Consider the following 25778-nt stretch of genomic DNA (forward strand, 5'->3'; position numbering starts at 1 on the left):
AAGAAAGCATAGCAACTGCAGTAAAGGTCAGTCAGGGATACAACAAGGACAAGGTCAGTGTGTTCTAAGATAGCATAGCAACTGCAGTAAAGGTTAGTCAGGGTTACAACAAGGACAAGGCCAGTGTGTTCTAAGAAAGCATAGCAACTGCAGTAAAGGTTAGTCAGGGTTACAACAAGGACAAGGCCAGTGTGTTCTAAGAAAGAATAGCAACTGCAGTAAAGGTCAGTCAGGGTTACAACAAGGACAAGGCCAGTGTGTTCTAAGAAAGCATAGCAACTGCAGTAAAGTTTAGTCAGGGTTACAACAAGGACAAGGCCACTGTGTTCTAAGAAAGCATGGCAACTGCAGTAAAGGTTAGTCAGGGTTACAACAAGGACAAGGCCACTGTGTTCTAAGAAACCATAGCAGTTACAGTAAAGGTTAGTCAGGGTTACAACAAGGACAAGGCCAGTGTGTTCTAAGAAAGCATAGCAACTGCAGTAAAGGTTAGTCAGGGTTACAACAACGACAAGGCCACTGTGTTCTAAGAAAGCATGGCAACTGCAGTAAAGGTTAGTCAGGGTTACAACAAGGACAAGGCCACTGTGTTCTAAGAAAGCATAGCAACTGCAGTAAAGGTCAGTCAGGGATACAACAAGGACAAGGTCAGTGTGTTCTAAGAAAGCATAGCAACTGCAGTAAATGTTAGTCAGGGTTACAACAAGGACAAGGCCAGTGTGTTCTAAGAAAGCATAGCAACTGCAGTAAAGGTTAGTCAGGGTTACAACAAGGACAAGGCCACTGTGTTCTAAGAAACCATAGCAGCTGCAGTAAAGGTTAGGCAGGGTTACAACAAGGACAATGCCAGTGTGTTCTAGGAAAGCATAGCAACTGCAGTAAAGGTTAGTCAGGGTTACAACAACGACAAGGCCAGTGTGTTCTAAGAAAGCATAGCAACTGCAGTTAAGGTTAGTCAGGGTTACAACAACGACAAGGCCAGTGTGTTCTAAGAAAGCATAGCAACTGCAGTAAAGGTTAGTCACGGTTACAACAATGACAAGGCCACTGTGTTCTAAGAAAGCATGGCAACTGCAGTAAAGGTTAGTCAGGGTTACAACAAGGACAAGGCCACTGTGTTCTAAGAAAGCATAGCAACTGCAGTAAAGGTCAGTCAGGGATACAACAAGGACAAGGTCAGTGTGTTCTAAGAAAGCATAGCAACTGCAGTAAATGTTAGTCAGGGTTACAACAAGGACAAGGCCAGTGTGTTCTAAGAAAGCATAGCAACTGCAGTAAAGGTTAGTCAGGGTTACAACAAGGACAAGGCCACTGTGTTCTAAGAAACCATAGCAGCTGCAGTAAAGGTTAGTCAGGGTTACAACAAGGACAATGCCAGTGTGTTCTAGGAAAGCATAGCAACTGCAGTAAAGGTTAGTCAGGGTTACAACAACGACAAGGCCAGTGTGTTCTAAGAAAGCATAGCAACTGCAGTAAAGGTTAGTCAGGGTTACAACAATGACAAGGCCAGTGTGTTCTAAGAAAGCATAGCAACTGCAGTAAAGGTTAGTCAGGGTTACAACAAGGACAAGGCCAGTGTGTTCTAAGAAAGCATAGCAACTGCAGTAAAGGTTAGTCAGGGTTACAACAACGACAAGGCCAGTGTGTTCTAAGAAAGCATAGCAGCTGCAGTAAAGGTTAGTCAGGGTTACAACAAGGACAATGCCAGTGTGTTCTAGGAAAGCATAGCAACTGCAGTAAAGGTTAGTCAGGGTTACAACAAGGACAAGGCCAGTGTGTTCTAAGAAAGCATAGCAACTGCAGTAAAGGTTAGTCAGGGTTACAACAACGACAAGGCCAGTGTGTTCTAAGAAAGCATAGCAACTGCAGTAAAGGTTAGTCAGGGTTACAACAAGGACAAGGCCAGTGTGTTCTAAGAAAGCATAGCAACTGCAGTAAAGGTTAGTCAGGGTTACAACAAGGACAAGGCCAGTGTGTTCTAAGAAAGCATAGCAACTGCAGTAAAGGTTAGTCAGGGTTACAACAAGGACAAGGCCAGTGTGTTCTAAGAAAGCATAGCAACTGCAGTAAAGGTTAGTCAGGGTTACAACAAGGACAAGGCCAGTGTGTTCTAAGAAAGCATAGCAACTGCAGTAAAGGTTAGTCAGGGTTACAACAAGGACAAGGCCAGTGTGTTCTAAGAAAGCATAGCAACTGCAGTAAAGGTTAGTCAGGGTTACAACAAGGACAAGGCCAGTGTGTTCTAAGAAAGCATAGCAACTGCAGTAAAGGTTAGTCAGGGTTACAACAAGGACAAGGCCAGTGTGTTCTAAGAAAGCATAGCAACTGCAGTAAAGGTTAGTCAGGGTTACAACAAGGACAAGGCCAGTGTGTTCTAAGAAAGCATAGCAACTGCAGTAAAGGTTAGTCAGGGTTACAACAAGGACAAGGCCACTGTGTTCTAAGAAAGCATAGCAACTGCAGTAAAGGTCAGTCAGGGTTACAACAAGGACAAGGCCAGTGTGTTCTAAGAAAGCATAGCAACTGCAGTAAAGGTTAGTCAGGGTTACAACAAGGACAAGGCCAGTGTGTTCTAAGAAAGCATAGCAACTGCAGTAAAGGTTAGTCAGGGTTACAACAATGACAAGGCCAGTGTGTTCTAAGAAAGCATAGCAGTTACAGTAAAGGTTAGTCAGGGTTACAACAAGGACAAGGCCAGTGTGTTCTAAGAAACCATAACAACTGCAGTAAAGGTTGGTCAGGGTTACAACAAGGACAAGGCCAGTGTGTTCTAAGAAAGCATAGCAACTGCAGTAAAGGTTAGTCAGGGTTACAACAATGACAAGGCCAGTGTGTTCTAAGAAAGCATAGCAGTTACAGTAAAGGTTAGTCAGGGTTACAACGAGGACAAGGCCAGTGTGTTCTAAGAAAGCATAGCAACTGCAGTAAAGGTTAGTCAGGGGTACAACAAGGACAAGGCCAGTGTGTTCTAAGATAGATTTTGAGCTTTTGTTTGAAGACAGTAAGGGAGGAAAGTGATGTTACATCACTTGGAAGAAGGTTCCAGTGTCTCCTGGCTGTATTTGAAAAGAGAGAGTCACCAGCCAGGTTTTTGGATTTGCTTCTACTAACTAGTAGTTTATTAGAGGAGTATAAGGCATTCAGTTTTTTGTAGGGAGTGACAAGGGAAGATAGTGTTGGAGTATTATGAGGCTGGTAAAGGGTCTTATGGATAATTGTAAGTTGGTTAAACATAGAGTTCCAGCCAACCTAGTTGTTGTAGATGTTGGCAGTGATGGGCTCGGAAGGGTTTTCCAGTGCCAAATCTGGCAATGTTGTTGTAGGATTTAGCCAGTTTTAGAAGATTATTCTTTGACAGGTTAGTATAGATAGGAGAAACATAGAGAAGTGTAGATATAAGGTGGGAGTGGGCAATAGTGGATCTGGCAGGTGAAGTAAAGAAAGGTCTGATCCTGTAGAGGGAACACATTTTTTGTTGTCTGTTTTTACTGTGTTGTTTATTTGTGTATCAAAGGTGAGGTGGTTGTCAATAGTAACACCTAAGAGTTTGGTGGTTAAGTCAGGTGTTATGAGTGTGCCATTGTTAGATGTAAGTGTGAAATCTATTTGTGTGGACTTGTGGGTATGTTAGATGTAACTGTGAAATCTATTTGTGTGGACTTTTGGGTAGCAGTGAAAAGTAGGAGCTTTGTTTGTTTTTTGGGGTTCAAGAGGAGGCATCGTTGCAGAAACCGTGTTTCTACTTTGCTAAATAATGTTTGTGTTTTTAATTGTAGTTCAGATGAGGAATTGTCTGAGCATATTATTGTCAAGTTGTCTGTATATTGTATACAAGTAGCCTGTGGGATTGCTAATTGTAAATCATTGATGAAAACTGAGGAAAGGAGAGGGCCTAAAATAAAGCCTTGAGGTACACCTAGTGTGACAGGCAGATGAGAAGATAGGTGATTCTCCCAGAGCACTGCTTGCTGCCTATTGCTGAGTTAGGAACTGAGCCATTTTATAGCCTGAGTGTCAAGAGAAAGAGATTTGAGACTATTTAAGAGCAACTGGTGATTAACCATATCAAAAGCTTTTGAAAGATGGGAATTTCTGGTTGAAGGCTTATAGTGCATGCATATCTGAACTGCTTCTTACTGAAGTTGGTGCGCCTTGTTTGCTGTGGCATAGACTGGATTCGGGCCTGCTGGATCTAGCTTTGTTTGTGTAACTTGAGCATTAATCCAGGCATTCTCTAAAGTATTCAGTTGTATTTATTACTGCTTGGTAGTAACTTGATTAAAGTGTAGCTATCATTCTAAGTCTTTTGGATTAAGCACTTGGACTTCAGACCAGTTGTTTTACATTAGGAAGGTTTGTGGCATGCAATGTGGTGGCAGGACAGGTAGCTTTCATCCTTCTAAGTTGGGAACTGCTGATTGAGAGTCCAGTGTCTGTTATTCTTAAAGTGTATTAGTTCTGGTTTAAGCACTTGGGCTTCAGGCCAGTTATTTTACATTAAGAAGGTTTGTGGTCTGCACTCTTGTGGGAGAAGAGGCTGGACTCTGCCCTTCTGAGCTGGGAATTTCTGGTTAAAGGTTTATAGTGCCTGAATATTTGAACTGTATCTTATTGAAATTGGTACACCTTGTTTGCTGTAGCATAGACTAGATCCAGGCCTGCTGAATCTAGCTTTGTTTATATGCTTGTTGTTTGTTTGCTTGTTATTTCACTGGAACGCTAATTCCACCTAATACGCGGCTTCTCAGCGCTTCTGTGGATCACTAGTGATATCTGCATTGCTTACTGTACTTAATTCCTTGTTTCACTTGAAAGAAAGTTACTGTTTGTCGTTTTTGCATTTAAGTTACCTGTAACACATTGCACTTAAGTTACCTGGCACTTGCTCACTAAAACAATTATATAAGTCAGCACTAAAAATTAAAAGCACTACACCCTCACTCCCCATTGGCCCTGGTTTTCAATTATTAAGGAATTCCCAATATTATTCTAGCATGTCCAAACGTCTGTTGTCAATCTCCTCTCCGGTCCAGCTGGTGAATCTGGGAATCTTGAGGCAATGTTACAACTGCCTCATGTACAAAGACAACCCTCTCCTCCTCCCAACAAATTCCAACACATGTGAGAGATGCAACCATATAGCCAAACTGGAGGCTAAGCTCTCTCAACTCAGTACTGGCATAACCAGTCAGGAGGAGAAGGAAACCACACTCACTACAATTCCAGTCTCACATAGACCTACCACGACAGCAAACCAAACACATAATCACAAAAAACATACTCGGAGGCTCTAAATAAAGATCTGCAGAAGCAGCAGAGACCTCCAAAGCAGACACCCAAGCAGCCGCTACCCCAAAACAAAACACGTGCAACACATATCTCACAAAGCCAGTGTGCCAAACAGTCACAGCCCTTAAGACTAAACAACACACCTGATACACTTGTAATAGGTGACTCTATCATCAGGCACACTGATGTCCCGCTCACCAGGCTGAACAAGGAGAGGGTCACGGTGAGCAGCCTGTCGGGCGCTAGGATCCACCACATAACACAAGCACTCAGGTCACTCCAAGGCAAGTACAAATATGACTCAGTCATTGTCCATGCTGGTGTGAATGACCTGAGACATACCTCCCTGGATTACATGAAAAGAGACATAAAGGAGCTCACTGAGCATGTAGCCCAGGCCGGTATGACCCTGACCTTGAGTAGCATCTTACCCTCACCAAGAATGATGCCACAATATGAAGATAGGATGATCAATTTCAACAACTGGCTTAAGTACTGGTGTCATTCAAAGGGGATCCAATGCCTGTCAGCTTGGGATGATATGCTCGACAAGCCACGATGCTTCGCTAGGGACGGCTTGCACCTGTCACCCCTGGGCTTTCAGATATTGGCAAAGGCTCTTGCTACCCCCATAGTGCCTTTTTTAGGCAAGGCTCAAAAGACAAACCCACCTCCATAGGTATCACAAGGGATAAGAAACTAAGAGTAATGCTACTCAACGCCAGAAGTCTAAACCTCAAGATGCACGGACTCAAAACTCTCCTTAGCATGGAGAACATCGATATCTGTGCAGTAACAGAAACCTGGTTCAGGGCTCCCGAGAGCACCCCAGCACTACCAGGTTATACCTCATACCATGCTTTTCGCCCCAAAACTTGGACCGAACCACAAAAGGAGGGGAGTATCAATATTCATCAAAGATACCCACACCTCCAGGTTGGTGGCAAAGCACGAAGCATCAGAGACTATCCATGTGCAACTAACAGTGGGTAAAACTGCCTTCCAGTTTATAGCCTGCTACAGACCACCCTCCCAAACCCAGGAACCCCACTCGGCCTTCCTGAGAACACTGGAAAATATGAAGGTCTCTCCAAACACCATTATATTGGGCGACTTCAACTACCCAAACATAGACTGGGAGCATTACTCTAGCTCCAACACCCTAGCCCAAAGGTTCCTAGAATTTATAAACTCAAATGCTATGGAACAACTTGTTACCACTCCCACAAGAGGGGAAAACATACTGGACCTGATCATCACCAACATGGGGACTCTATGCTCCAGACCAGAAGTGTATCCCTCACTGGTAAGATCAGACCATAAACTAATCTCACTGGATATTCACATCCCGACCCCACCCCCTGCCCAGAAAACCACAGTGAAAAACTTCTCTAAAGCAAATTTCACACTCCTCAAAACTGAGGTGGAATCCTTCAAAGCCCCGGGCCTGTGGAAAATACGGCCCAGACCGCAGAATCCTTTATAAACGCATTCTATGAACACTTTCAGGAATGCATGGATCATGCGATCCCAAATAAAACCAAGACCCAATCCTCCAAAGGCAGACGTCCTGTCTGGTGGACCCCAGCCATAAACAAACTATACAATAGAAGGAGGAAGCTACTAAATGATAGAGCAAAATCCCAAAAGGGAAGGCATCACTGATCAGTATTAGAAAAAAACTACGGGCACACATAAAATTGTCTAAGGCCAGCTTCGAGAGAAAATTGCACAGGACACTAAGGATAATCACAAGGCTTTCTTTAGTTATGTTAGGAACCTGGGTGGTAATTCCCAGATATGCTCAGAATTAGTCCAAAATGACAAAAAATACACCGAACCCACAGACATTGCCAACATCCTAGCTGACAGGTTCAGCGCAAACTCCCCCCCCCACCAAAAGGGCAAATATCTATCCAAGCAGAGTGCTGCCCCCCTGACATCTCAGATGCTCAGGTAAGAGCCGCCCTCTCCAAGGCAAAAAACACAGCATCAATGGGACCAGATGGTGTCCCGGGCTGCGTCCTACATGAACTCCAAGAAGAGCTAAACCCAAACATAAAACTACTGTTCAATCTCAGCCTTACTACAGGATATGTACCCAAAGAGTGGCATACAGCAACAGTGGTCCCTCTCCATAAAGGTGGTGCCTCAATGGATCCTGGAAACTATCGCCCCATAAGCCTGACTAGCTTGGTCTGCAAAGCTATGGAAAGGATCATCATGGACCTCATAAATAAAGATATTGGGGACCTACAAACAGTGGATCCTACCCAGTTCGGCTTTGTTAAGGGCAGATCCTGCCTCTTAAACCTGGTTGATTTCTTTGAAACAGTCACCAAGGCCATTGATGAGGGGAAGGTGGTCCACACAGCCTACCTGGACCTCGCAAAAGCCTTCGATACAATACCCCACTCGGGCATTATAGATAAGCTCACCAGCTTAAATATAAACCCCTATGTCACTAGATGGGTTGAAAACTGGCTCAAGGACAGAACCCACATGGTTAGAATTGCTGGAGCCATGTCAGACTCCAAACCAGTTACAAGTGGTGTCCCACAAGGCTCATTCCTGCGGCCTCTCTTGTTCGGTATATATTTCTCGGAGGTACAGGCCAACACGGAAGGACTGTGGCTGACCAAGTTCGCAGATGACTGCAAACTGGGCACCATAATCGACTCTCCAGCTGACACAAGCATCCTCCAAAAGGGCCTCATAGAAACAGACAACTGGTGCCAGAGCCATGGCCTCAAGCTAAATGCCAAAAAGTGTATAGTCATCCCCTATGGCAAAAACAAAGTACCCACAAATTACCACATAGGTGGTAATCCATTAAGTACAGAAGAAGTAATTAGGGACTTGGGGACTTAAGTTGATAGCAATCTCTCATTTGACAACCACGTGGCCAAAGTGGTTAGAAAAACATTTTATATAGCCCACCTAATCATGAAGGGATTCACATCTAGGTCAGGGGAGGTCATTGTACCTCTTTACTCATCCCTCATCAGGCCCATGATTGAGTACAATGCCCCTTTTGGGATGTACCTTACCAGACCACCTGCAGCAACTGGAAAGACCCCAAAAGTACCTCACCAAGAGGATCAAAGGGCTCAAACAGATGCCATATGCTGCCCGGTTAAAGAAACTCCAGCTCTACTCAGTGGCATACCGCCTGTTCAGAGGCGATCTGTGCTTGACGTATAAAGCCATGTCCAACCCGGAATTAATGGACATGCTGCACCTCAGATAATCCAAATCCCATCGCGCTCGAGAGACTTGAACCTCAGCACTGAAATAAATAGGACATGCTGGAGGGACAGATTCATAACCCAGAGGCTCCCTTCACTCTGGAATAAAATCCCAGTCCAGGTTAGGCAGAGTCTCTCATTGACTCTCTTCAAGAGGAATCTTGATGAGTGAATGGGAGATCGTAGGTTTACCCCGGGTATCACTTCTGTGTCACTGTTAGACAGAGGCACAGTATACTAACCTCGAAAAAGGGCATAGCAAAATAAATTTAAAATGGGTGGCGAAAGCCAAACACATTCTGGCTAGGCTTATAAATGCCCTAGGGCAGATAGCCTAGTATGAACCTATGAAACTATGAACCTAAGATCAATAAAGAGAGCAGAGGTACGAATATTGATATTTTAATTTTTGTTGATGGTGTTAGAGAAGGATAGGAGGGCGGTTGCAGTACTATGGAATGGCCTAAAGCCATGTTGGCACTCAGCAAGCAGGTTATTTTGAGTTAGATGGTTGAGAAGTTGATTATGCATACATTTTTCCATTATTTTTGCTGGGGAAAATAGGGCTATAGGTCAATAATTAGAGTGTTCGTTAGAGCTCCCACCTTTGTGTAGGGGGATAATGTGTGAGATTTTCTAGGTTACTGGAATTGTTCCCTGACTAATGGTTCTGTTGATAAGGATGGCTATAGGATAGGCTATTGCTTTAGCTGCTTTCTGTAGGTATTCTGCAGGTAGTTGGTCAGTTGATGGAGTGCAAGGTTTTAGTTTATGTATGAGTTTGCAAATATAGTGTATTGGGATGGGTTGCATTTGAAATGTAGGGAGAGAGCTAGAATAGGAGGTAGGAAGGGTAGAGCTAACAGGAGATAGTTGGCTTGCTAGAGATTGAATGGCTTCTATAAAGTAGGTGTTAAAGGCATTTGCATCTTGCTTGGGGTTTTCCTGTGTACCACCTAGTGGGGTTGGTGTTGTAGTTTGAACTGGGTGAAGCAATCTATTGATGCTTGCCCAGAACTTTTGTGGATTATTCTGGTGTTTTTGTTGCATTTCATTATACAAATGTTTTTTTATCAGAGATTAAAGCTTTTTTGTGACATTTCTCAGCTCTTTAAATGTCAGATGATCTAAGTCATTTTTTGGTGGTTCTCCATGTGTTCCAGGCTTTGTTTCTGAGTAACAATGAATAACATTAACAGTAAATATTTAAAACAACACTGCAGGACAGTCTCAAATAAATAAAGAAAACATCTAAACTAAACTTTACTATATTTCTATCTGAGTCTAAAAGAGTTACTGTGTCCTAAGAACTTACTTACAGCAAGGCACGTGCAGATGGTGATGATGAGTGGATATTCTTGCTACGTTCAAGACAAATTACAAAATGTCTAGTCGCTCTCTGAGAGAGTTCTTAAATTAATATCAAATATTACTGCTGGGTTACCATGGATGACATCACTTTTTGTCACCTGATTTCAGTTTCGAAGCTAAACCTCTTTTGTCAGAAACTAATTTAACACCTCTGTGTGAAAAAATACATATCTCTCAGACGTTTGCTCAGATCTGTGTAGCTGCAAGGAAGTCATGAAGCAATAAACACTTCAGCATCTCAAAACTAGTAATTACTTATTTTCCAAGACAGTACAAAAAACGTCTACCTCTAAACATTTTGTCTGGTACACTGAAACTGAGAGATAAAATGTATAGCAAAATTGTAAAGTTATTTAATTTCAACTTATTTTCTTGAAGTGTTGCAAGTTAAACTTTTATGTCCCAGTAGGGTACACTATGAATATATTTTAGAAGCTCAGAACAGTACAAACCCTGTTCTACACATATGTTTGTATCAGCAGTTTAATATACACATAACATACAGTTCTGTATAAATCATTTCAATATTCATAAATGACATAGAATTATTTACAAAATTAAAAAGAGCTGGGCTGGCAGTGTGACAGGATCTAGTATGTAAAGGCCTGCTATTTAAAAAATAAAGAAAATGCTCCCATCTCTCCTCCTGTGCTATGATTTTTAAAGGTCAGTGCTAGGAAATGTAATGCTTGGAGGCTGAGAGGTATGGATGTCACTCACACTCATGCACACACGTGCACACAAACATAGACTGTAACCTGCTATGCCATTAAAATACATGTCTTATATACCTACTGACCAGAAGTATTACAGGCCATTACCTCCATTTGAATCCCATTCACATCTTACAAATATTCATCAGTCCGAATGTATAGCATTACTTTCCTAATCTCAACATCCACAGAACAGAACAGTGGTTATACAAAGCCACCTCCTCTGAACATCTCTCTGACATACCCAACATCCCAGTCATGGGGAATATAATCTACTGATATTCATAGGGAATATACCAAGCACTACCATAGTACACAGCAGGATGGCAAATGCCTCTAAGACTTCTCGAGTTTATTAACATTCAACCTAATAATCACCTGACCATGTCATATGCACCCCAAAATCCCTGCTCATTCACCTCTCTGCGACTGAAAAAAGCAGAAGAGTAACTTAGAGCACCCCCCATGTGTTAGCCATGTCCCTTCATTAGAACACTTCCCTTATACTGTGTGTTATCCATGTCCCTTCATTAGAACACTTCCCTTATACAGTGTGATAGCCATGTCCCTTCATTAGAACATGTCCCTTATACAGTGTGATAGCCATGTCCCTTCATTAGAACATGTCCCTTATACAGTGTGATAGCCATGTCCCTTCATTAGAACATGTCCCTTATACTGTGCATTAGCATGTCCCTACATTAGAACATGTCCCTTATACTGTGCATTAGCCATGTCCCTTCATTAGAACATGTCCCTTATACTGTGCATTAACCATGTCCCTTCATTAGAACATGTCCCTTATACTGTGCATTAACCATGTCCCTTCATTAGAACATGTCCCTTATACTGTGCATTAACCATGTCCCTACATTAGAACATGTCCCTTATACAGTGTGATAGCCATGTCCCTTCATTAGAACATGTCCCTTATACTGTGCATTAACCATGTCCCTTCATTAGAACATGTCCCTTATACTGTGCATTAGCCATGTCCCTTCATTAGAACATGTCCCTTATACTGTGCATTAGCCATGTCCCTTCATTAGAACATGTCCCTTATACTGAGCATTAGCATGTCCCTTCATTAGAACATGTCCCTTATACTGTGCATTAGCCACGTCCCTTCATGTGAACATGTCCCTTATACTGTGCATTAACCATATCCCTTCATTAGAACATGTCCCTTATACTGTGCATTAGCATGTCCCTTCATTAGAACATGTCCCTTATACTGTGCATTAGCCACGTCCCTTCATGTGAACATGTCCCTTATACTGAGCATTAGCCATGTCCCTTCATTAGAACATGTCCCCTATACTGTGCTTTAGCCATGTCCTGTCATTAGAACATGTCCCTTATACTGTGCATTAGCCTTGTCCCTTCATTAGAACATGTCCCTTATACTGTGCATTAGCATGTCCCTTCATTAGAACACTTCCCTTATACTGTGCATTAGCCATGTCCCTTCATTAGAACATGTCCCTTATACTGTGCATTAGCATGTCCCTTCATTAGAACATGTCCCTTATACTATGCGTTAGTCATGTTCCTTCATTAGAAAGTACAGTTTTGTACCTACCATAAATGTAGATGTTCGAGTGCTAATACAGCTGCAGTCATAACAGATGGGTTCTCCTGCCATCAGGCGGGTCCTCGGTCAGCCGAATTCCAAAGTCTAGGTCTGGCATCGGTTGTCGTCGCTTCTTCCCTGACGTCAGTGTGACAGGGGTATAAAAGAACCAGCCGACGCCATTTTCTTCAGTTTTTCTTGCCCCAGATGTCAGGTGCCCCCAAAAGGAAGGCAATAATAATCAATTTGTGTGATAATGCTGTGCTATATAATCAAAATACAATAGTTGCAAGCAAATACATCATAAATGAAAACCCCAATCAGGTTGTATGAGGATGTGTTAGCCTATAGGCCTGTCCCAAGAGTGGAAAGAGGGAGGGAAACCTGGACTGCAGCTGTATTAGCACTCGAACATCTACATTTATGGTAGGTACAAAACTGTACTATGTTCATCGTGCATACAGCTGCAGTCATAACAGATGGGTAGAATCCCAAAGCTAAGAAAGGGGTGGTAGGCACTAGTTGGAACTAGGAGGAGCCAAAATGCCCTGCAAGACTGCAGTGGCAAAGCCTGCTCTAGATTTGGAGTATAATGGTAGGTTGTGGTGCTTGGAAAAGGTATGCACAGAACTCCAAGTGGCTGCTTCCAAAATATCCTTGGTAGGAACTCCTCTGAGGAAGGCTGCAGAGGTGGCTGTGGCCCTGGTGGAATGAGTTCTAATGCCTGTAGGAACAGTTTTGCCATGAAAGGAATAGCAAAAGCGTATGTAGTGGGCTATCCATTTTGAGATTGTCTGTTTGGAAATTAGCTTCCCTTGAGCTCCTACCGCATAGGCCACAAAGGGCTGTTCTGATTTTCTGAAAGGCTTTGTTCTGTCTAAATAATAATGCAGCTGTCTGTGGATGTCCAAAGAATGTAGTAATCTCTCCCCTTTGTTTTGAGCAAAGTGACATGGCCAGTCTGCATAGGGGGTAAGAATGTGTTCCTCCCTGCTTGTTTATGTACCACATAACTGTGGTGTTGTCCGTTCTTATCAATAATTGACCTGGTTGTAGAAGGTCCTTGAAAGCTATAATAGCATTTATTACTGCTAGCATTTCTTTTTGTTTGATGTGAAGGTGCTTTTCTTTTTGGGACCATTTGTCCTGAATGCACCAGTCTGTCATGTGCGCCCCCCCAGGCATAGTCCGAGGTGTCTGTTGTGATGACTTAATTTGCTTGAGACTTGCTGAATGGAAGACCTGTGTTTGTTTGACATGCTTGAGCCCACCACAGAAATTCCTTTTGCAGACATGGAATTAGTGGTATTATTGTTTCCAAACTGTGGCTGTGTTGAGACCATATGTTTTTCAGGTACCATTGTAGTTTCCTCATATGCAGCTTTGCACATGGGATTAGTAAGATGCAAAATGCCATGAATCCCAGAGCCTGCAGGATTTTCCTCGCAGTCAGCCTGGTGCAATTTGCTAGTGTTCTGAAGTATTGTATTAGTTGCCCCTGCTTCTCTGGTGTGAGGCAGGCCATCTGGGTGTTTGTGTCCAAATTGGCACCCAGGAAAATTATCTTCCGAGAGGGTATTAGCTTTGATTTCTTTTTGTTGACTGTGTATCCCAGAGATTTCAATAGCATTATTACATAAGCCAGAAGTTTCAGAAGAATGTGCTTGCTGTCTGCTCGGATCAGGCAGTTGTCCAAATAGGGGTATATTTGTATCCCTTGAAGTCTGCAGTAGGCAATTACTGATGCCAGGCATTTCGTGAATACTCGGGGCACAGTAGATAAGCCAAAGGGCAATGCAGAGAATTGATAACGGGTTGAACCTGCAAGAAATCTGAGGTACCTTCTGCAATTTTGTCTGATTGGGACATGCAGGTATGCCTCCTTGAGGTCCAATGTTACCAGCCAAGACTCCTTGCCCAGCATGGGAAGAAGTTGCTGTAGAGTGAGCATCTTGAATTTTGGTACGAGTAGAAATGTGTTTAGGATGGATAGATCCAAAATAGGTCTCCAATCTTTTCTCTTCCTTGGCACCAGAAATAGCCTGGAATAAAAACCTTGACCTTGTTCGTGCGTAGGTACCTCTTGAATAGCTTTCATGTTTATGAGATCTGTAATTTGCTTCTGTGCCTCTGCCCTTTGATTGTGTTGCAGGTTTGGCATGCCTCTCATTTTTGGAAGGATGTGAAAACGGAATTTGTAGCCTCTCTTTATAATGTCCAGGATCCATTTGTCCTTTGTGACAACATGCCAATTTTTTGAAAATAATGCCAGCTTTCCTCCTAAGGGGGCTGCCATTTGAAACCTGGTTGGCATGCAAAGGGGAAAGTCATTGGGTTTGCTTTCTGAAAGATTGCGAGTTGTCCTGACCACCTCTTGGTGTAGGAGCTTGCCATTGTCTGCCTATATACGATCCTTGGGATTGTCCTCTGCCCCTCGGGCACCTGTATCTGCCTCTTTGGGGTCTGTCTGTGGCAGGAAAGGACCAGTTTTTGAAAGGCCAATTTCTACTAAAATGTGGGGGTTGTACCTGTAGAAATTCTTTCACAGTTTGCATTGATTTAGCCTTTTCCTCCATTTTCCTTAATACCTCCTCAGCATTCGGACCAAATAGAACATCCTTTTGAAGAGGGGCATCTAGTAATTTAGCTTTGACATGATCAGGCAAGGCTTGTTCCTTGAGCCAGGCATGCCTACGTATGACTGATCCTGTAACAGCAGCTCTACATGAGGCCTCTAGCGCATCAAAACCACATTGTAAGGTATGCTTACCCACTTGTTCTGCACTATGCATCAAATCCTGCAACTCCTTCATGTCTGGTTGTTCAGGTTGTGACAGTTTACTCTTCAATTGTGATAACAAAAACTGTTGGTATTTTAGCATATGAAACTGACAGTTTAAGGCCCACATAGATAAGGTAGCCGAGGTATATACCTTTTTTCCCCACCTTTCTAAGGATCTGGAATCTCTCTCGGAAGGCAATAGATTTTTGGCAATGGAGGCCTTAACTCCCTTGAGGCCCTGTGAAATGGTTTCTGGATCAGCAGCATGGCTTTTGTAAAGAAATTAGTGTGAGTCAGGAACCCTGTAGTACCTGTCAGGCTTAACTGGAGCTGGAGGTAGAGAGTCCGGGTTAAGGCAGGCCTCTGAGTAAACATCATCTAGGATGTCCAAGACAGGAGGTATAGCCAGAGGTCTATGCTGAGGTAACAAAAGAAATTCCTTGAGCCTTTTCTTGGAATCTGAATAATCCTGGCCATCCCAGTGGAAGTGTTCCCTTAAGTTATGCAAAGTTTCCCCAAATGAGTAATCCTCAGGGGGGGATACAGAAGGGATGGACTCCTTCGCATCAGAGTCTTCAAAAGGGGAGTAAGAATGTTCCTCATCCTCAGAGTGCTCTGAAATAATGGAGCCCTGATCAGAGGAGGGGGAATCTTCCTCCACTCTGGGCCTTTTGTCTGGTGGGGGCTGAGAACCTCTGCGTAGAGTAATTAAATCCTCAGCCATTTTAAGCATCTGTTTCTTAGGCATGGGGCCTGCAGATGGGCCCTGTGTAGCTGGTCTCTTAGGGTGCATGGTTGCTTTAGACTTTGTGAAAGCCTTGATGGAGAAAGAAGAGGAAGGTCTGAAGACACCTTGAGTGGAGGTGGACATGTCCACATTCTGAGTTTCAACGCCAAGGGTGGCTTCGGTATCTGAAGTCAGGGTGTGAGCCGACGAGCCTGTGACCTCGGGCACAGGAGACACCGTCAAAGAAGTGTCGTCGGTAATCAGGGGCTGCGTAGGCGCCTCACTGAGAACTGGACCATGTGTAGTCGGCTTTGGCGTGGTGTCGGTAGAGGCCGCGGACTTTGTGTGTCGGTCCTTGTCTTTGCGTTTTTTAGACAAAACCTGAGTCGGAGTATCCGACGACATGGTATAGTTAAATGCTTTCCCAAAATAATGCTGGGCGAACTCCGCCCGACGCTTAATAGTGCGTTTGTTAAATGTAGCACAAAAGCGACAGACCGAGACGTCGTGGTCTGGGCCTAAACAAGGTATACAGAGGGAATGGAAATCCTTATGCGGTATTTGCTTCCCACAAGAAATACAATTATTAACTTTGTCTGACATCGGTCTGAGGCAAGAAAAGTTTCCCCAGTGGGGTACTTAGCTTTTAAGAATACTTCGGTTTCCAAATTTCGTAATTTCAGGAGCTGGCCGACCGGCACTTGCGAACTGCTTCTGCTTCGGGCACCGCGCGGCAAGAAAGACTGAAGAAAATGGCATCGGCTGGTTCCTTTATACCCCTGTCGCACTGACGTCAGGGAAGAAGCGACGACAACCGACGCTGGACCTAGACTTTGGAATTCGGCCGACCGAGGACCCGCCTGATGGCAGGAGAACCCATCTGTTATGACTGCAGCTGTATGCACGATGAACATCATGTCCCTTATACAGTGTGATAGCCATGTCCCTTCATTAAAATATGTCCCTTATACTGAGGGTTAGCCATGTCCCTTCATTAGAACAAGTCCCTTATACTGTGCGTTAGTCATCTCCCTTAATTAGAATATGTCCGTTATACTTTGTGTTAGTCATGTCTCTTCATATGAACACTTCCCTTATACTGTGCGTTAGGCATGTCCCTTCATTAGAACATGTCCCTTATACTGTGCATTAGCCATGTCCCTTCATTAGAACATGTCCCTTATACTGTGCATTAGCCATGTCCCTTCATGTGAACATGTCCCTTATACTGTGCATTAGCCATGTCCCTTCATTAGAACATGTCCCTTATACTGTGCATTAGCATGTCCCTTCATTAGAACATGTCCCTTATACTGTGCATTAGCCTTGTCCCTACATTAGAACATGTCCCTTATACTGTGTGTTAGCCTTGTCCCTACATTACAACATGTCCCTTATACTGTGCATTAGCCATGTCCCTTCATTAGAACATGTCCCTTATACTGTGCATTAACCATGTCCCTTCATTAGAACATGTCCCTTATACTGTGCATTAGCCATGTCCCTTCATGTGAACATGTCCCTTATACTGTGCATTAACCATGACCCTTCATTAGAACATGTCCCTTATACTGTGCATTAGCCATGTCCCTTCATTAGAACATGTCCCTTATACTGTGCATTAACCATGTCCCTTCATTAGAACATGTCCCTTATACTGTGCATTAGCCATGTCCCTTCATTAGAACATGTCCCTTATACTGTGCATTAACCATGTCCCTTCATTAGAACATGTCCCTTATACTGTGCATTAGCCTTGTCCCTACATTAGAACATGTCCCTTATACTGTGCATTAGCCATGTCCCTTCATTAGAACACTTCCCTTATACTGTGTAGTAGCCATGTCCCTTCATTAGAACATGTCCCTTATACAGTGCATTAACCATGTCCCTTCATTAGAACACTTCCCTTATACTGTGCATTAGCCATGTCCCTACATTAGAACATGTCCCTTATACTGTGCATTAACCATGTCCCTTCATTAGAACATGTCCCTTATACTGTGCGTTAGGCATGTCCCTACATTAGAACATGTCCCTTATACTGTGCGTTAGCCATGTCCCTTCATTTGAACATGTCCCTTATACTGTGCATTAGCTATGTCCCTTCATTAGAACATGTCCCTTATACAGTGTGATAGCCATGTCCCTTCATTAGAACATGTCCCTTATACTGTGCGTTAGCCATGTCCCTACATTAGAACATATCCCTTATACTGTGCATTAGCCATGTCCCTTCATTAGAACATGTCCCTTATACAGTGCATTAGCCATGTCCCTACATTAGAACATGTCCCTTATACTGTGCATTAGCCATGTCCCTTCATTAGAACATGTCCCTTATACAGTGCATTAGCCATGTCCCTACATTAGAACATGTCCCCTATACTGTGCTTTAGCCATGTCCTGTCATTAGAACATGTCCCTTATACTGTGCGTTAGCCATGTCCCTTTATTAGAACATGTCCCTTATACTGTGCGTAGGCCATGTCCCTTCATTAGAACATGTCCCTTATACAGTGTGATAGCCATGTCCCTTCATTAGAACATGTCCCTTATACTGTGCATTAGCATGTCCCTTCATTAGAACACTTCCCTTATACTGTGCATTAGATATGTCCCTTCATTAGAACATGTCCCTTATTCAGTGCCTTAGCCATGTCCCTTTATTAGAACATGTCCCTTATACTGTGCATTAACCATGTCCCTTCATTAGAACATGTCCCTTATACTGTGCGTTAGCCTTGTCCCTACATTAGAACATGTCCCTTATACAGTGTGATAGCCATGTCCCTTCATTAGAACATGTCCCTTATACTGTGCGTTAGATATGTCCCTTCATTAGAACACTTCCCTTATACTGTGCATTAGCCACGTCCCTTCATTAGAACATGTCCCTTATACTGAGCATTAACCATGTCCCTTCATTAGAACATGTCCCTTATACTGTGCATTAGCCTTGTCCCTACATTAGAACATGTCCCTTATAATGTGCATTAGGCATGTCCCTTCATTAGAACATGTCCCTTATACTGAGCATTAACCATGTCCCTTCATTAGAACATGTCCCTTATACTGTGCATTAGCCTTGTCCCTACATTAGAACATGTCCCTTATAATGTGCATTAGGCATGTCCCTTCATTAGAACATGTCCCTTATACTGAGCATTAACCATGTCCCTTCATTAGAACATGTCCCTTATACTGTGCATTAGCCATGTCCCTTCATGTGAACATGTCCCTTATACTGTGCATTAGCCATGTCCCTTCATTAGAACATGTCCCTTATACTGTGCATTAGCCTTGTCCCTACATTAGAACATGTCCCTTATACTGTGCGTTTGCCATGTCCCTTCATTAGAACATGTCCCTTATACTGTGCATTAGCCATGTCCCTTCATGTGAACATGTCCCTTATACTGTGCATTAACCATGTCCCTTCATTAGAACATGTCCCTTATACTGTGCATTAGCCATGTCCCTTCATTAGAACATGTCCCTTATACTGTGCATTAGCCATGTCCCTTCATTAGAACATGTCCCTTATACTGTGCGTTAGCCTTGTCCCTTCATTAGAACATGCCCCTTATACTGTGCGTTAGATATGTCCCTTCATTAGAACATGTCCCTTATACTACGTGGTAGCCATGTCTCTTCATTAGAACATGTCCCTTATACTGTGCGTTAGCCTTGTCCCTACATTAGAACATGTCCCTTATACTGTGCGTTAGCCTTGTCCCTACATTAGAACATATCCCTTATACTGTGCGTTAGCCTTGTCCCTTCATTAGAACATGTCCCTTATACTGTGCATTAGCCATGTCCCTACATTAGAACATGTCCCTTATACTGTGCATTAGCCATGTCCCTTCATTAGAACACTTCCCTTATACTGTGCATTAGCCATGTCCCTTCATTAGAACATGTCCCTTATACTGTGCGTTAGATATGTCCCTTCATTAGAACATGTCCCTTATACTGTGCGTTAGATATGTCCCTTCATTAGAACATGTCCCTTATACTGTGCGTTAGATATGTCCCTTCATTAGAACATGTCACTTATTAGAATATGTCCTTTATATTGTGCATTAGACATGTCATTTCATTAGAACATGTCACTTATAATGTGCAGTAGCCATGCTCCTTCATTTGAACACTTTCCTTATACTGTGCCTTACAGATGTCCCTTCATTAGAACATGTCTCTTATACTATGCGTTATCCATGTCTCTTTATTATAACATGTCCCTTATACTATGCGTTAGACATGTCCCCTCTTTAGAACACTTCTCCTATACTGTGCGTTAGACATGCCCCTTCTTTAGAATATGTCACTTATTTTGTGCCTAGCCATGTCCCTACATTAGAACATGTCCCTTATACTGAGCATTAGCATGTCGCTTCATTAGAACATATCACTTATACTGTGCGTTAGCCTTGTCCCTACATTAGAACATGTCCCTTATACTGTGCATTAGCCACGTCCCTTCATGTGAACATGTCCCTTATACTGTGCGTTAGCCTTGTCCCTTCATTAGAACATGTCCCTTATACTGTGCGTTAGCCATGTCCCTTCATTAGAACATGTCCCTTATACTGTGCATTAGCCATGTCCATTCATTAGAACATGTCCCTTATACTGTGCATTAGCCATGTCCCTTCATTAGAACATGTCCCTTCATTAGAACATGTCCCTTATACTGTGCATTAGCCATGTCCATTCATTAGAACATGTCCCTTATACTGTGCATTAGCCATGTCCCTTCATTAGAACATGTCCCTTATACAGTGTGATAGCCATGTCCCTTCATTAGAACATGTCCCTTATACTGTGCATTAGCATGTCCCTTCATTAGAACATGTCCCTTATACTGTGCTTAAGCCATGTCCCTTCATTAGAACATGTCCCTTATACTGTGCGTTAGCCATGTCCCTTCATTAGAACATGTCCCTTATACTGAGCATTAGCCATGTCCCTTCATTAGAACATGTCCCTTATACAGTGTGATAGCCATGTCCCTTCATTAGAACACTTCCCTTATACTGTGCATTAACCATGTCCCTTCATTAGAACATGTCCCTTATACTGTGCATTAGCCATGTCCCATCATTAGAACATGTCCCTTATACTATGCTTTAGCCATGTCCCTTCATTAGAACATGTCCCTTATACTGTGCATTAGCATGTCCCTTCATTAGAACATGTCCCTTATACTGTGCATTAGCCATGTCCCTTCATTAGAACATGTCCCTTATACTGTGCATTAGCATGTCCCTTCATTAGAACATGTCCCTTATACTGTGTAGTAGCCATGTCCCTTCATTAGAACACTTCCCTTATACTGTGCATTAACCATGTCCCTTCATTAGAACATGTCCCTTATACTGTGCATTAGCCATGTCCCTTCATTAGAACATGTCCCTTATACTGTGCATTAGCATGTCCCTTCATTAGAACACTTCCCTTATACTGTGCATTAACCATGTCCCTTCATTAGAACATGTCCCTTATACTGTGCATTAGCATGTCCCTTCATTAGAACATGTCCCTTATACTGTGCGTTAGCCTTGTCCCTTCATTAGAACATGTCCCTTATACTGAGCATTAGCCATGTCCCTTCATGTGAACATGTCCCTTATACTGTGCATTAACCATGTCCCTTCATTAGAACATGTCCCTTATACTGTGCATTAGCCATGTCCCTTCATTAGAACATGTCCCTTATACTGTGCATTAACCATGTCCCTTCATTAGAACATGTCCCTTATACTGTGCATTAGCATGTCCCTACATTAGAACATGTCCCTTATACTGTGCGTTAGCTATGTCCCTACATTAGAACATGTCCCTTATACTGTGCATTAGCCATGTCCCTTCATTAGAACATGTCCCTTATACTGTGCATTAGCATGTCCCTACATTAGAACATGTCCCTTATACTGTGCGTTAGCTATGTCCCTACATTAGAACATGTCCCTTATACTGTGCATTAGCCATGTCCCTTCATTAGAACATGTCCCTTACACTGTGCATTAGCATGTCCCTACATTAGAACATGTCCCTTATACTGTGCATTAGCCTTGTCCCTACATTAGAACATGTCCCTTATACTGTGCATTAGCCATGTCCCTTCATTAGAACATGTCCCTTATACTGAGCATTAGCCATGTCCCTTCATGTGAACATGTCCCTTATACTGTGCATTAGCATGTCCCTTCATTAGAACATGTCCCTTATACTGTGCATTAGCCATGTCCCTACATTAGAACATGTCCCTTATACTGTGCATTAGCATGTCCCTTCATTAGAACATGTCCCTTATACTGTGCATTAACCATGTCCCTTCATTAGAACATGTCCCTTATACTGTGCATTAACCATGTCCCTTCATTAGAACATGTCCCTTATACTGTGCATTAACCATGTCCCTTCATTAGAACATGTCCCTTATACAGTGTGATAGCCATGTCCTTTCATTAGAACATGTCCCTTATACTGTGCATTAGCATGTCCCTTCATTAGAACATGTCCCTTATACTGTGCATTAACCATGTCCCTTCATTAGAACATGTCCCTTATACAGTGTGATAGCCATGTCCCTTCATTAGAACATGTCCCTTATACTGTGCATTAGCATGTCCCTTCATTAGAACATGTCCCTTATACTGTGCATTAGCCATGTCCCTTCATTAGAACATGTCCCTTATACTGTGCATTAGCATGTCCCTTCATTAGAACATGTCCCTTATACTGTGCATTAGCCATGTCCCTACATTAGAACATGTCCCTTATACTGTGCATTAGCATGTCCCTTCATTAGAACATGTCCCTTATACTGTGCATTAACCATGTCCCTTCATTAGAACATGTCCCTTATACTGTGCATTAACCATGTCCTTTCATTAGAACATGCCCCTTATACTGTGCATTAACCATGTCCCTTCATTAGAACATGTCCCTTATACTGTGCATTAGCCATGTCCCTTCATGTGAACATGTCCCTTATACTGTGCATTAGCCATGTCCCTACATTAGAACATGTCCCTTATACTGTGCATTAGCCATGTCCCTTCATTAGAACATGTCCCTTATACTGTGCATTAGCCATGTCCCTTCATTAGAACATGTCCCTTATACTGTGCATTAACCATGTCCCTTCATTAGAACATGTCCCTTATACTGTGCATTAACCATGTCCCTTCATTAGAACATGTCCCTTATACTGTGCATTAACCATGTCCCTTCATTAGAACATGTCCCTTATACTGTGCATTAGCATGTCCCTTCATTAGAACATGTCCCTTATACTGTGCTTTAGCCATGTCCCTTCATTAGAACATGTCCCTTATACTGTGCATTAACCATGTCCCTTCATTAGAACATGTCCCTTATACTGAGCATTAGCCATGTCCCTTCATGTGAACATGTCCCTTATACTGTGCATTAGCCATGTCCCTTCATTAGAACATGTCCCTTATACTGTGCATTAACCACGTCCCTTCATTAGAACATTTCCCTTATACTGTGCATTAACCATGTCCCTTCATTAGAACATGTCCCTTATACTGTGCATTAACCATGTCCCTTCATTAGAACATGTCCCTTATACTGAGCATTAGCCATGTCCCTTCATGTGAACATGTCCCTTATACTGTGCATTAGCCATGTCCCTTCATTAGAACATGTCCCTTATACTGTGCATTAGCCATGTCCCTTCATGAGAACATGTCCCTTATACTGTGTGTTATCCATGTCCCTACATTAGAACATGTCCCTTATACTGTGCATTAGCCATGTCCCTTCATTAGAACACTTCCCTTTTACTGCACGCTGGCATGTCCCTTTATTTGAGCACTTCCCTTATACTGTGCAGTACCCATGTCCCTTCATTAGAACATGTCCCTTATACTGTGCATTAGCATGTCCCTTCATTAGAACACTTCTCTTATTCTGTGCGTTATTTATGTCCCTTCTTTAGAACATGTCCCTTATACTGTGCATTAGCCATGTCCCTTCATTAGAACATGTCCCTTATACTGTGCATTAGCCATGTCCCTTCATGAGAACATGTCCCTTATACTGTGTGTTATCCATGTCCCTACATTAGAACATGTCCCTTATACTGTGCATTAGCCATGTCCCTTCATTAGAACACTTCCCTTTTACTGTACGTTTGGCATGTCCCTTTATTTGAGCACTTCCCTTATACTGTGCAGTACCCATGTCCCTTCATTAGAACATGTCCCTTATACTGTGCATTAGCATGTCCCTTCATTAGAACACTTCTCTTATTCTGTGCGTTATTTATGTCCCTTCTTTAGAACATGTCCCTTATACTGTGCATTAGCCATGTCCCTTTATTAGAACATGTCCCTTATACTGTGCATTAGCCATGTCCCTTCATTAGAACATGTAACTTATACTGTGTGTCCATCAGGTCCCTTCATTTCAGCACTTCCCTTATACTGTGCCTTAGCCAGGTCCCTTCATTTCATGTTTCATACAGATGAATATCCTACACAACATAAGACATAACGTTTTTCATTCCCATTATACTTGTGGTGTATCACTGAGGCTAATAATGCATTGCCACATCAAAGCACTGGCATGTTTCATGCTTTACTGCACCTGTGTCCTTGTTGATTATAAGTATACAGAGTGATGTCACCGCTGCTTTGCTCAGGCCGTGACTCCTGTGATTACACGGTACAATACAGTTTCCGTAACTTTTTATCTCTGAAGGGAAGGATGGCGCATGCCTTAGCAATGGATGCTAATCGTTTAATCGTTGAGACAAGTCCTAGTCACAGCATGATCTCTGTACAGATAAAAACACTCCCTGAAGAAGAACGATGCAGCACAGAGAAGGTCGTAGACAATGAATGCATCACCTTTCTGAATCAATACAAAACTATTGTTTCATTTACTGTACATATAAATGTTTAAGCAACATTACTGTTTTACATGGCCTCGACTTTGATGCACTTTCAGTGCAGTTCACTTGTAACTCCCTGGGCTACCTGCTTCAAGCCTGTGCTTGAATGTTTGTGATGAATAAACACTTACAGGATGAGAAGAAGTCAAGAGAAGTTTAATTTTGCAATCAGGTGTTTCATAACAAACTACAACCAAGTCATTTAATTATGCATATAATGCAAAGGCTCACTCAGCCATCTAGAAATGCAAGCTGTTAATCTCTGCTTTCCTTACACTAGTCCAGGACAATTCACCACCTCCTGCTGGTTACCATCAGTTATTTATTCAGCTTACTGTTGGTTCATTTTATATATTTTTATTAAACGTATTTAAGTTATATTCATTTTTTCATCGCTTTAGTAATACCAAATTCTACCAACAAAAGATAAAGAGTTAATTTCCTGTTATAAGTTTCACTGTCTTAAAAAGTATGTTTCAATACCCAAAGTAACAATAGTAAGGATTATGCCAGTTATACCATGTTGTCCTCAACATCAAAACAACAAAACGTTGAACTTATAATTATGAGAATGTAAAAATCATGAAATATACATATAAAAAATGCTGAATTCTAAACATGAAAAACATTATGCAAAGGTATGGAAATGTGAACTATAGCACTGGATGGGACAAGTCCCTCTACAGTTCCATGTGTGTGGTAGGGTTATACCACCCCATATTTCGCAATACCCCAACTATATATCCTCAGTCTAGAGGTGCATTTACATAGAGAAAGTGGAATACAGAGAAAGGAAACATACCACAGAAAGGAAGTATGATCACTTTTCTTGCTCAACAGTAACTTCAGAATGAGAATATATAGTTAGCGGGAGAACACAACCCCACACATGGGGAAAGGGATTATTTTGTTCCCCTATCAATAATAAAAGCCCTATTACTACTTAGTCACAAAATCTAATAAAGAAACATTCAGAAATATACACCCCATAACCTTTTATACCATCTGTATTAACATTTAAATTATAAACTATATATTCTCTCTTTTGTAATATGATTAATTGCTTTTGATATTCTTAATTTTTGGCTAATATACCACCAGGATTCATTTGCTTTTGTTATCTGCACCTCAGTTTTTCAT

At 42.3% G+C, this 25778-nt stretch overlaps 1 protein-coding gene across 1 annotated transcript in view; it reads right to left on the bottom strand.

Annotated features, from left to right (window-relative positions):
- LOC122806230 (copine-8-like) overlaps window positions 1-25778 on the bottom strand; it is a 4689459-nt gene that overhangs the window by 4264372 nt on the left and 399309 nt on the right. The window lies entirely within an intron of this gene.

Source organism: Protopterus annectens, chromosome 7.part0 (genome assembly GCF_019279795.1).
Source record: "Protopterus annectens isolate FY-2018-M chromosome 7.part0, PAN1.0, whole genome shotgun sequence".
In the NCBI taxonomy this organism is placed as follows: domain Eukaryota; kingdom Metazoa; phylum Chordata; order Ceratodontiformes; family Protopteridae; genus Protopterus; species Protopterus annectens.